A 13841-nucleotide genomic window follows, 5' to 3' on the forward strand; every position below is an offset into this window, starting at 1 on the left:
TTATATTCATTAGTGTGTTTTATTTTTTTGGATTCCACATGTAAGTGATATAATACAGTGTCATTCTATGTCTGACATTGCTCTAAGCATAACATCCAAGTCCATCCATGTTTTTGAAAATGGCAAAATTTAATTATTTTTTATGGCTGAGTAGTATTCCATTATATATACATACACACACACACATATATATTTATACACACACATCACATCATCTTTATTCATTCATCTATTGAGGGACTCTCAAATTTCCTCCATATCTTGTCTATTGGAAAGAACGCTGCTATGAATGTTGTGGTGTGTATGTCTTGATGAATTAACATTTTCATTTTGAGGGAATATATACCCAGGAGTGGCATTGCTGGGTCATATGGTAGTTCTGTTTTTAGTTTTGGGGGGAAAAATAACATTTTCCACAGTGGCTGCACCAGTTTACATTCCTATGAGGGTTCTCTTTTCTCCATATCCTCATCAACATTTGTTATTTGTGGTATTTCTAATGATAGCCATTCTGACATGTGTGATGTGATATCTCATCGTGGTTTTGATTTGCATTTCTCTGATGATTATCAATGTTAATGTGCCTTTTGGTTATCTATATGTCCTCTTTGGAAAAATATCTATTCCAAATGGGTCTTCCGCTCACATTTTTTTGTTTTGTTTTTGTTTGTTTGTTTTTACATTTTTATTGATTTATAATAATTTTACAATATTGTGTCAAATTCCAGTGTAGAGCACAATTTTTCAGTTATACATGAACATATATATATTCATTGCCACACTTTTTTCTCTGTGAGCTACCATAAGATTTTGTGTATATTTCCCTGTGCTATACAGTATAATCTTGTTTATCTATTCTACAAATTTGAAATCCCATCTATCCCTTCCCACCCTCTGACCCCTTGGCAACCACAGTCTGTATTCTATGTCTATGAGTCTGTTTCTATTTCGTATTTTTGCTTTGTTTTGTTTGTTTGTTTGTTTTTAGATCCCACATATGAGCGATCTCATATGGTATTTTTCTTTCTCTTTCTGGCTTACTTCACTTAGCATGACACTCTCCAGGAGCATCCATGTTGCTGCAAATGGTGTTATGTTGTCAGTTTTTATGGCTGAGTAGTATTCCATTGTATAAATATACCACTCCTTCTTTACCCAGTCATCTGTTGATGGACGTTTAGGCTGTCTCCATGTTTTGGCTATTGTAAATAGTGCTGCTATGAACATTGGGGTGCAGGTGTCATCCTGAAGTAGGGTTCCTTCTGGATATATGCCCAGGAGCTGGATTCCTGGGTCATATGGTAAGTCTATTCCTAGTCTTTTGAGGAATCTCCATACTGTTTTCCACAGTGGCTGCACCAAACTGCATTCCCACCAGCAGTGTAGGAGTATTCCCCCTTCTCCACAGCCTCACCAGCATTTGTCATTGGTGGATTTTTGTATGATGGCCATTCTGACTCATGTGAGGTGATACCTCATTGTAGTTTTGATTTGGATTTCTCTGATAATTAGTGATATTGAGCATTTTTTCATGTGCTTATTGGCCATTTGTATGTCTTCCTTGGAGAATTGCTTGTTTAGGTCTTTTGCCCATTTTTAGATTGGGTTGTTTGGTTGTTTCTTATTAAGTTGTATGAGCTGTTTATATAATCTGGAGATCAAGCCTTTGTCAGTTTCATTTGCAAAAATTTTCTCCCATTCCGTAGGTTGTCGTTTTGTTTTCCTTATGGTTTCCTTTCATTTGGTCCCATTTGTTTATTCTTGCTTTTATTTCTATTGCTTGAGTAGACTGTTCTAGGAGAACGTTTTTGAGATGTATGTCAGATAATGTTTTGCCTATATTTTCTTCTAGGAGGTTTATTGTATCTTGTCTTATGTTTAAGTCTTTGATCCATTTTGAGTTGATTTTTGTGTGTGGTATAAGGTAATGTTCTAGCTTCATTGCTTTACATGCTGCTGTCCAGTTTTCCCAACACCATTTGCTGAAGAGACTGCCTTTATTCCATTGTATATGCTTGCCTCCTTTGTCGAAGATTAGTTGACCAAAAGTTTGTGGGTTCATTTCTGGGTTCTCTATTCTGTTCCATTGGTCTATATGTCTGTTTTTGTACTAATACCATGCTGTCTTGATGACTGTAGCTCTACAGTATTGTCTGAAGTCTGGGAGAGTTATTCCTCCAGCCTCTTTCTTTCTGCCCACATTTTAAATCAAGTTGTTTGGATATATTTTTTTTTTCTGTGGAATTGTATGAATTGTTTATAAATTTTGTATATTACCCTCTTATCCATCAGTTGCAAATATTTTCTGCCATTCAGGAGGATGTATTTTTATTTTGTCAATGATTTCCATTGCTATGCAAAATTTTTTAAGTTTAGTTAGGTCCCATTTGTTTATTTTTATTTTACTTTGTCTTAGGAGACAGAGTCAAAAAACAATATTGCTATGATTTATGTCAATGATGTGTTCTGCCTATGTTTTATTCCTGGAGTCTTATGGTTTTGGGTCTTACATTTAGGTCTTTAATCCATTTTGAGTTTATTTCTGCTTATGGTATGAGCACATGTTTTACTTTCATTCCTTTACATGTAGCTGTTGAGTTTTCACAGCACCACTTATTAAAGAGACTCTGTTTTCTCCATCATATATTCTTGCCTCCTTTGTCATAGATTAATTAACCATAAGTGCATGGGTTTATTTCTGGGCTCTCTCTTCTGTTCCATTAATCTATGTGTCTGTTTTTGTGCCAATATTATACTGTTTTTATTATTGTAGCTTTGTACTATAGTCTGAAGTCAGGGAACATGATACCTCCATTTATATTCTCATTTCTCAAGATTGTTTGGCTATTCTGTGTTTTTGTATTTCCATTCAAATTTTTAAATTATTTTTTCTAGTTATGTAAAAAATGTCATGAGTATTGTGATAGGAATTGCACTGAATCTATAGACAGCCTTGGGTAGTATGTTCATTTTAACAATATTAATTCTTCAAATCCATGAACATGGTATAGATTTCCATCTTTTTGTGTTGTCTTCAATTTTTTTTTATCAGTGTCATAGTTTTCTGAGTAAGGTCTTTTACGTCTTTGGTAGGTTTTGTTCTCTAAGTATTTTATACATTTGATGTGATTGTTAATTGGATTGTTTCCTTAATTTCCCTTTCATTGTCAGTATATAAAAAGGGAACATTTCTGTATATTAATTTTGTATCCTGAAATTTTACCAAATTCATTGATGAGCTCTAGTATTTTTTTGGTGATGTCTTTAGGATTTTCTACGTATAATATCATGTCATCTGCAAACAATTACAGTTTTATTTTTTTTCCTTTCCAATTTGGATTCTTTTGACATATTTTTCTTGTCTGATTGCTGTGGCTAGGACTTCTAATATTATGTTGAATAAAAGTGGCAAGTGTGCATCTTTACCTTGTTTCTGATCTTAGAGGAAATGATTTTAGCTTTTCACTAGTGAGTATGATGTTATCTGTGAGCTTATCATATATTGCTTTTATTATTTTGAAGTATGCTCCCTCTAAACCCATTTTCTAGAGTTTTTATCATAGATGGATGTTGAATTTTGCCAAAGCTTTTCCTTTATCTATTGAGGTGACTATATAGTTTTCATTCTTTAACTTGTAAATGTGATATATTACATTGATTGATTTGTGAATGTGAGAAAATCCTTGTATTGTATTGTTGGTTTTGATTTGCTAATATTTTGTTGAATATTTTTGCATCTATCTTCATCAGTGATATTGACCTGTAATTTTTTGTTTGTGTAATATCTTTGCTGGTTTACCAGGGTTATGCTGGTCTCACAGGATGAGTTCAGAAGAATTTCTTCCTCTGAAATATTTTGGAATAGTTTGAGAAGGATAGGTGTTATCTATTCTCTAAATGTTTGGTATAACCCAGGACTTTTGTTTTTTGGGAGTTTTTTTAATAACTAATTTAATTTCATTGTTGGCAATTGTTCATATTTTCTATTTCTTCTTTATTCAGTCTTGGGATATTGTACATTTATAGGAATTTGTTCACTTCTTCTAGGTTGTCCATTCTATTGGCATATAGTTGTTTGTAGTAGTCTCTTATGATTCTTTGTATTTCTGGGGTATTGGTTGTAACTTCTTTTTTAGTCCTGATTTTATTGAGTTAGGCCCTCTCTCTTTCCTATTGAGTCTAACTAGTGGTTTATCAATTTTGTTTATCTTTTCAAAAAACCAACTCTTAGTTTCAATGATTTTTAAAAAAAAATTTTAGTCTCTATTTCATGTATTTCTGCTCTGATCTTTATATTTTTCCTTCTCATGAATTTGGGTTTTGTTTGTTCTTTTTCTAACTCCTTTAGTTGTAAGGTTAGGTTGTCACTTGAGATTTGTCTTACTTCTAGAGGTAAGCTTGTATTGCTATATACCTCCCTCTTAGAATTACTTTTGCTTCATCCCACAGATTTTGGATCATTGTGTTTTTATTTTCATTGTCTCTAGGTATTTTTTAATTTCCTCCTTGAGCTCTTCAGTGATCCATTGGTTGTTGAGTAACATATTGTTTAGCCTCCATGTGTTTGTGTCTTTTTGCAGTTTTATTTTCTTATAGTTGATTTCTAGTCTCATAGCATTGTGGTCAGAAAAGATGCTTAATATAATTTCAAATTTGCTAAATTAACTAAGGTTTGTTTTCTGGCTTAGGATGTGATCGACCCTAGAGAATGTTTCATATTCACTTAAAAACAATATGCATTCTGTTGCTTTTGAATAGAATGTTCTACATATCTATTAAGTCCATCTGGTATAATGTGTCATTTCAAGCCAGTGTTTCCATATTGATTTTCTTTCTGGATGATCTGTTCATTGATGTAAGAGGAGTGTTGAAGTCCACTACTATTATTGTGTTACTGTCAATTTTTCTCATTATGTCTGTTAATATTTGCTTTATGTATTTAAATGCTTCTCTGTTGGGTACATATATATTTATAATTATTATATCTTCTTCTTGGATTGATCCCTTGATCAATATGCAATGTCCTTCTTTGTCTCTTATAACAGTCTTTGTTTTAAAGTCTAATTTGTTTGACATAAGTATTCCTACCCCAGCTTTCTTTCGATTTCCATTTACATGGAGTAACTTTTCCATCCCCTCACTTTCACTCTGTGTGTGTCTTTAAATCTGACATGAGTCTTTTGTAGGCAGCATAAATACAGGCCTTGTTTTTATAACCATCCAGCCACTCTATGTCTTTTGACTAGAGCATTTAGTCTATTTACATTTAAAGTAATTATTGACGTGTATATTCTTATTGCCATTTTGTTATGTTTTGAGCTTGTTTTGTAGTTGTTTTTTGTTTCCACCTTCTTCTTTTGTTCCCTTCTCTTGTGATTTGCTATTTAAAGTGTTACATTTGGATTCCTTTCGACTTTTTGTGTACCTATTATAGATTTTTGGATTGTGATTACTATAAGGTTTATATACAGCATGCTCTCTCTCTCTCTCTCTCTCTCTATATATATATATAGATAGATAGATAGATAGATAGATAGATAGATAGATAGATACACATTCGTATGTATTTTAACAACCCTGCATTTGTACTCTCCTCCCCTGACCATTACTCTTTTTGACATTATATTTTACAACTCATTATTTTGTGTATCCCTTAACTGCTTATTATGGTATATGTATGATTTTATTGCCTTTTTTCTTTTAACCTTCCTACTAGCTTTGTGCATGGATATTTACTACATTTATTGTATATTTACCTTTACCAGTGAGATTTTTCCTTTTGTAATTTTCATGTTTTTAGTTGTGGCCTTTTCTTTTTGGCTTAGTAAAGTCTTTTTTTTTTTTTAACATTTTTTGTAAATCTGGTTTGGTAGTGCTGAACTCTTAGCTTTTGCTTGTCTATAATAATTTTGCTCTCTCTATTAAATCTGAATGAGAGGCTTCCTGGTTATTTTTGGTTGTAGGTTTTCCCCTTTCATCTCTCTAAATATATTGTACCAATCCCTTCTGACCTGCAGAATCTCTGCTAAAATGTGAGCTGATAGCCTTATGGGAGTTTCCTTGTACTTAACTTGCTGCTTTTCCCTTACTGCTTTTAATATTCTCTCTTTATTTTTAATTTTTTGCCATTTTAATTACAATATGTCTTGGTGTGCTTCTCTTTGAGTTAATCCTGTATGGGGTTCTATGTAGTTCCTGGACTTGGATGTCTGTTTTCTTTCCGAGGTTAGGGAAGTTTTCAGATATTATGTCTTCAGATATGTTCTTTGCCTCTTTCTCTCTCTCTTTTACTTCTGGTGCTCCTATAATGTGAATATTAGTGCATTTTATGTTGTCCCAGTGGTCTCTAAACTATTCTCATTTCTTTTCATTCCTTTTTCTGTTCAGCATCAGTGATTTCCACTATACTGTCTTCCAGCTCACTAACCCACTCCTTTGTTTCATTTAGTCTATTGTTGGTTTCCTCTAGAGTATTTTTTATTTCAGTTATTGTATTGTTTATTCTAGTTGTACTTTATATTTTTTAACTCTTCACTGAAAAATTCTAATTTCTTGCTCTATGCATTCATTCTTTCCTGATTTTTTTTGGACATCTTTACAATCATTACCCAGAACACTTTCTCAGGTAGATTGCCTATCTCTACTTCACTCAGTTATTCCTCTGGGGTTTTATCTTGTTTTTTCATTTAGAACATGTTCGTCTGTTGCCTCATTTTGCCTAATGTTCTGTTTTTATTTCTATGTATCTGGTAGGTTGGTTACATTTCCTGACCTTGGAGACCACATCTATATTCTATATGCCTTGGCAGTGCATTCCCCTCTCACCCCCAGGTTTATATTCTCTAGGGATGTCCCCTATGTGATTTGGGTGCTTTTATTATGGTTGGCTGACTAGTATGGGTGGTGTGGTAGGCTTAGTTGGCCTCCTGCCCAGTTGGTCTCCAGGTCCTGCTTTGTACAGAGGCCAGTGGTTGGCAGGACCAGGTCATGAGGCAGCTGGCTGCAGAAACCTGGGGGTCCTAGGGGCCAGTTCTGACTCACTAGTGGGTGATATTTGGGTCCTAGAGACTCTAAGGCTGGTGCTCACACACTGGTGGGTGAAGCCAGCTCTGGGGTTAGTGCTGGCACTCTAGGGGGCAGAGATGGCTTCTAGATGCAGGGGCCAGGGTGTCCCAATGTTTGTGTTGGCCTGCTAATTGGAAGGATCAGGGCCCAGCCAGTCCCAGGACAGGATCTGGCTTGCTGATAGGTGGGCTTGGTCCACAGGCTATGGTTCTATGCTTGTCTTGCAACAGGTTTCCACCCACTGGTAGGTGATGTTGGTCCTCAAACTAAAGCAGGCTCACTGGTAGGCAAGGCCAGAGCCCAGTGGGTCCCAAGGCAAGATCTTGCCTGCTAGTGGATGGGCAGAGTCTCTAGACTCTGGGGCTATGTCTTGCAGCTTGTGTCCACCCACTGGTTAGTGAGGCTGGTCCCAAGATTAAAGCTGGCTCACAAGTGTGCAGGTGCAAAAATTTGGGGGCTGGCACCTGCCTACTGGTGGATGGAGCTGGATCCTATGGTCTCTACCTGCAGAACCCTGGAGGTCCTGGGTCTTGTTCCTGTGCACTGGTATGTGAGACCAGGTCCTGGGCTATCTGGTGTGCAGGACCATGACCAGGGGTGGTTTTGGGCTCAAGAAGCATCACAGTACTTGTGACTACATACTGTTGGGCAGAAGCAAGGCCTGATCCCAAGGCTTAGAAACTAGAGGGAAGATTCCTAAATGGTGCTTGCCAGCAGCTGTGTCCATGTGGTAGAACAAGCTTCCAAGAATGGCTGCCACCAATGTCTGTCCCCATTGTGAGCTGCAATTGCCTTCTGCCTCTCCAGGAGACCTCAGACCAGCAGGTAAGCCTGCCTCAGGCTCCTTTCAAGTTACTGCTCTGCACTGGGTCCTGGAGCCTAGAAGATTTCGTATGCCTCCTTTAGGCATGGAGTCTCTATTTTCCCCAACCCTCTGAGACTCCCAAAAGTATGCCCCACTGGTCTTCAAAGCCAAAAGTTCTGAAGGCCCACCTTCCCAGTGCAGGATCCCCAGGCTGGGGAGTCAGATGTGGGGCTCAGACCCCTCACTCTTTGGAGAAAGTCTCTGCAATTGTCATTGTTCTCCTGTTTGTGGATTGCCCACTTGGGGGCATGGGATTGACTTTATTGTGACTCTGTCCCTCTTGCCTGTTTCATTGTGGTTCTTTCTGTATAATTTTAGTTGTAGAAGGTCTCTTCTGGTAGTTTCTAGTCTTTTACATGGATACTTGTTCTGTAAATCGTTGTAATTTTGGTGTACTCATGGGAGGAAGCGAGTTCAGTGTTTCTAATCTGCCATCTTGGCCAGCCTCCAAAACTAAAAGATTTTATTAGGTGCAGCCCATACTTTCTCATTCTTTTGAATCCCTCAGCACACAGGGTGCAAGACAATATTTGAAGATGCCAAATAAAAATATAAATTGCTCAAAACTTATGTAGCATAGAGTTTAAGAAAACAGTTTTAATCTGTAAGAAAAAAGATCTGAATTCCATTAAACATCGTGAGAACCTAATATGCATAGAGTCTTTATCTCCTTGTAACACTAGAAACTTCACCTTCCTTTTCAATATAAACTGAACTAGATCACCAACTGACATGGACCTGGCTTCCTAGTGTGTATGATTTCAGCAATCTTCTGAAGGAAGGAAAAATCAATCAGCAATCCAAGACTTGGCCAACATAGCTTGGCCAAATCTATAGAGTTGTGTGACTATAATGGCACTTCAGAGTTTCCTCCTGTTTGGCTAAGAGGACAAAGCCTTTTATGCCCCTACAGTGATCAGTCATTGGATGTTGGGCACTCTCAGAAGGAATACAAACCTTAGACAAGTTGGCACTCTGAGGCTGAGGCATTTCCTGAAGTGTCTAAAAATTTATATGGGTTTCCCAAGGGCACACATCTCCTCTTGCAAAGCTGAGAATAGAACCAAGGACTTAAATAACTGAGAGCCTATTGAACATCCCTGAGGAAGTAGCAGTACAGGTGAAGAAAGAAAGCAGGTCCCCTAAGAGAACTTCATAGACACTGAACCAAGAAGAAATGGTCTTGTTCAGGTTAGAATAGGACTTGATGAGGAGTAACAGTATTAAAATAATAATATTCTTATTTGTATATGTTTTAAAACACATTCAATACACTGTCACATAGACTGTTGCCTTTGATCTCAGTGTCAACTCTGTGTGGCAGACAGGGAAGGAATCATCATCTTCAATTCTCAGATAAGGAAACGAGGGTAAGAGGGAAAAGTGGGTTCCAACAGCCGCTTAGTGAACTTCAGGGCTTGGATGAGCTGGGGCAACATCCAAGACTTCCCGATTTATAAACCCATGAAGTCTCTACTCTAGTCTTAGTTCTAATCTAGTGAAATGACTCATTCACAAAGCTCATCCCAGCCAAGGGCTTTATTTAGCACAGCTGGATGCAGAGATCTCCCCCACTCTCAGGGAAAATGGGGTTCCCAATGCTTCTGTTGCAAAATTCACAAAGCTCAAACTTTCTGACTCTTCCATTTCTCCCCTCTAGACCATGGTCATCTCATTCTGTTCCCAAATGTTAATTTTAGCATACACCAAAAGAATTATTTAAGAAAACTCTGAATTCTCAACTTTACTCCCAAACTGGAAGTTGAGATACCTGGTTCTAGGACTTTCTATATTTGGAGCCCAGTTTCATGATGCAGAATAATTTGCTGGGCTAGATAATTTCTTCAATCCCTTCCATACTTGAACTGCAATTCTACATGCAGCGTAGAGGCTGCCTGTTATGGCTTCTAAAGCCACTCTGAAGTTGGAGTAATGCTCCTCAGGTCCTGTAGACAACACCTTCTAATTTTTTCCCATGGTATTGATCTTCTAATTCCAGATGTATGTTGCTGCTGAAGTCACATAATGCCTTCTATTAATTCCAATAATTAGAAACTTGTAAGCATATTATAACCTTCCTTTTTATTGGTGCATTTTTCAAAAAGTTCAAAAAGTACGTTAAAATAGTACATTAAAAGAAGTTTGATGAAATCTTGGCTCCCTTGAGTACCCATAAATCTTGTTCTTCAGGGTTGCCTGGGATCTGAGTAATCAGACTTAGGAACCCACACACTTAGAATACAAATTATTAATGCAATAAAAAGAACTTCAGAGGTCACCTAGTCAACAAGTTATTTCACAAGTAAGGAAATTGAGCTCCAAATACAAGAAGTATGTACTGTGTGCAAGTTTTCATCAAATTAAAAAAAAAAATGTGGGGGCAATTTTGAAATTATATCCCACAAATATAATTCACTTTTAATTATTATCTAGGCAAAAATTATGGAAGAGAAAACTGTCCTGCTGAATATCTCTGTATCTTCCAAGCAATCAAATTCTTAGCTGGCCAGAGCATCTGAGAGGAAGAGGAGCTACTGCATCAAGTACCAAAAACTCTGAGACTTTCTAAGCTGTAATGACTGCATTTTCTTCATCAAGAAGGCAGAAACTAGAAAGACCTAAATCAGTACAGAGGCCCTGGATAACATGTCAGTCAACCCAACCTGTCATCCTTGGGCATAGGTGATGATAACAATACAAAGCACCAACTTTCTGGAAGTGGAGACTAAAAGAGGGATGCTTTTACCAGTGAGCACGCCTATGACTTCAATCTTATGTGCCCAGAATTTCTTATCCTTTTAATAAAGCCCAGGAAGATTGCCCAAGCCGTGTTCAACCTCCTTTCTCCCCCCCATTTAAACACAGATACCGGCACCTGAGAGAGGATCCATCCCTCTCTCCCTTCTCCAACATTCAATTACTGGTCAAGAAAAGCTCTGAGACTCTAACCTCAACTAAAACAATAACGAATTTGAGAAGTTTCAATCCGCAAATCCTTCCCCAGAATTTGTTCTACAGTAGTAAAGAACCCAGGAGGCTAATTATTTTGGCCAGAAGCTTTAGGCTCTAAAATTGGACTCAACGGTGTCACAGAGCAGGGAGAAACACATTTTGCCTGGACAGAATCTCCACAGTGATTCTTTAATTGCACTGCAGTTGCACCTACACGATCTGGGCATAAGGCATTCCTCATGGTGAGTTTTTAGAAAATGTCAATGTACTCTTCTAATTTGAGCTTTTTTTGTATTGAAAGCAAAAAGTTCCTCTAGTCAATATTGATATTAATTTACCAAACAAAACAGAACAAAACAAAAAACCTTGTAATTCAGTCATTATATGCAACCTGACCAGGTCTACCTTGAGATAATTTGTCTCTGTTTGAAGCCATGGACTTGAGTATTTTTATTTTCAGCTCCTCTGGAGATATTTATACATGAAACAAACAAGAAAAAAATACACTTAACTTCTTATTTGTACAAAATATCCACAAAATTAGGGTGAAACCCAACCCTAAAGTGTTCTCTGCCTCCCCCGCCTAACTGTCTGTCAAGACACAAAACCTCGAGCTGAGCAATTGGGTCCTAAATTTATATCCACATGACATTTAGGAAAATTGAAGACTAGAAGCTACACATACAAGTAAAACCAGTGATTAGAGACAATGAGATTCAGTTTGAAGGAAAAAAAAACAGTGATCTTATTAAAGAGACACTGACAAGTCCTTCAGACCCCAAATGCAGACTATGCCAAAATGCTAACAGTTTTAGAACTCATCACTAACATGGGCACGGGTTCCTTTTAACACCAATAAAAACATGTTTTTGCCACAATTGTGCATTATGTCAGAAATAGTTGGAACTCACATATTTGAAATATAATTTTTAAATTCTCCCAAGTCCCACGTATTTGGAGGCAGGAGAGCAGAGCCATTGAAAGCACAGATTTTGGAGGCAGACCGAGAGTGAGAATTTAATGCTGTCATCAACTTTATGATTTTGGAAATGTATTTTATTTCTCTCTGAGTCACAGAATCCACTTCCATGAGGGGGGCTTTTTATATTTCCAACACAGTTGTTGTGGAAATTAAAAAAGATATATTGTGCCTGATGGATATATGTCTTCAATAAATACTAGCTATTAGGGTTATTACTGCTTCAATAGCTACTTCACGTCGATGATGTGCTACGTACTGAACCAGAAAGGAGCTGTACGTCTGAGAACTAGAGGCACAGTGGGAGTCGAGATGGGGCTGAAGTGGCTTGAGAAAGATATAATATCAGACTTGGTTCTAAAATGAGATAAATGCTACGAGCAGGCATGATAAGCAAGTGTAAAAAGAAATGAAAGAGCAAGGAAAGATTTCTCCAAAACAGATAACCCAAGAAGGGTGTGTCCAAAACAAGAAATGGTTCTTCAGACCGCTCAGAAGAGCAACATGTCACAATCAGACGCAGGAAACCTTGGGTGGGCATCTTGTCAGCAGTCACACAGACCACAGAGCATGGCTGTGTGATTTCCCAAAGGTAGATTGATTAGCTGGGTTGTGTGGATTCTGACAGCGTAACAGATGTGACTAAGACAACAACCTTGACCTGAGGAAACCAACACAAATACAATTCAAGTTAGGGCATGAAAGAAATAAGACCACATTTCAGAGTGGCTCAAAATAAATATAGAATATATCCATTGTGTAGGAGAAGAAGGATCTGTGGAATACGTGTAGAAAAGACACATGGTCCTGGGCACACGAAAAAATGCTCAGTATCCCTAATTACCAGAGAAATGCAAATCAAAACCACAGTCGTCTCACACTGGGCAGAATGGCCATCATCAAAACTCCATAAATGATAAATTCTGGACAGGGTTTGGAGAAAAGGGAACCCTCCTACTCTGTTGTGGGAATGTAGTTTGGTGCAGCCATTATGGAAAACAGTATGGAGATTCCTCAAAAAACTAAAAATAGACTTACCATAAGATCCAGCAATCTCATGTCTGGGCTACTCTAATCCAGAGGGAATTCTAATTCAAAAAGATACCCACAACCTAATGTCAATAGCAGCATTATTTACAATAACCAAGACATGGAAACAACCTAAATGTCCACTGACAGATGACTAGACAAAGAAGTTGTGGTATATTTATACAATGGAATACTACCCAGCCATAAAAAAGAATAAAATAATGCCATTTGCACTAATGTGGATGGACAGAGATCCTCTTTCTAACTGAAGTAAGCCAGAAAGAGAAAGAAAAATACCAATAAATCCCTTATATGTGGCATCTGAAAAGAAAAAGACATAAATGGACTTATGTACAAAGCAAAAACAAACTCACATACATAGAAAATAAACTTATGGTTACCAGGGGAAAGGGGCTAGGATGGGATAAATTGGGAGTTCAAGATTTGCAGATACTGACTACTATATATAAACTAGATAAACAACAAGTTTCTATTGTATAGCACAGGGGACTACATTCAGTATCTTGTAGTAACCTATAAGGAAAAATAATATGAAAAAGAACATATGTATGTGTATGTATGCCTGAAACATTATGCTGTACACCAGAGGTTGATGCAACATTGTAAACTGACTATATATTTCAATAAAAAAATAATTTTAAAAAGGAAAAGATACATGGAAGGGTTAATTTCATTTAAATGTGGCTAATATTTTGATGGTGATGATGATGATGACAGAGACACCAGTAATGCACTCGGTGGATGCCAAGTATCCCTTTATATACCAATCTCTTGTCCTAGGTACCAGCAACCCTGTGAGTTGGCAGTAGCATTATCCCTATTTACAGATGAGTAAAATCTAGGGCTCATAGAGAAAAAATAATCTATCATTATATGAAAATAATGAGAGAGGTCATTACAGAAGGAGGGAAGGACATAAGCTAAGGCAAA

General features: G+C 37.1%; 1 long non-coding RNA gene across 1 annotated transcript; it reads right to left on the bottom strand.

The window, feature by feature from the left end:
* Positions 1 to 3970: 3970 nt before the first annotated feature.
* LOC116660641 lies at positions 3971 to 9573 on the bottom strand. Its single transcript, XR_004316220.1, has 4 exons — positions 9562 to 9573; positions 5142 to 5146; positions 4415 to 4420; positions 3971 to 4127 (listed from the first exon to the last, which is right to left on the bottom strand). It is a non-coding gene; the product is annotated as an uncharacterized LOC116660641 (long non-coding RNA).
* Positions 9574 to 13841: the final 4268 nt, after the last annotated feature.

This window comes from Camelus ferus, chromosome 30 (genome assembly GCF_009834535.1).
Source record: "Camelus ferus isolate YT-003-E chromosome 30, BCGSAC_Cfer_1.0, whole genome shotgun sequence".
Taxonomy (NCBI): domain Eukaryota; kingdom Metazoa; phylum Chordata; class Mammalia; order Artiodactyla; family Camelidae; genus Camelus; species Camelus ferus.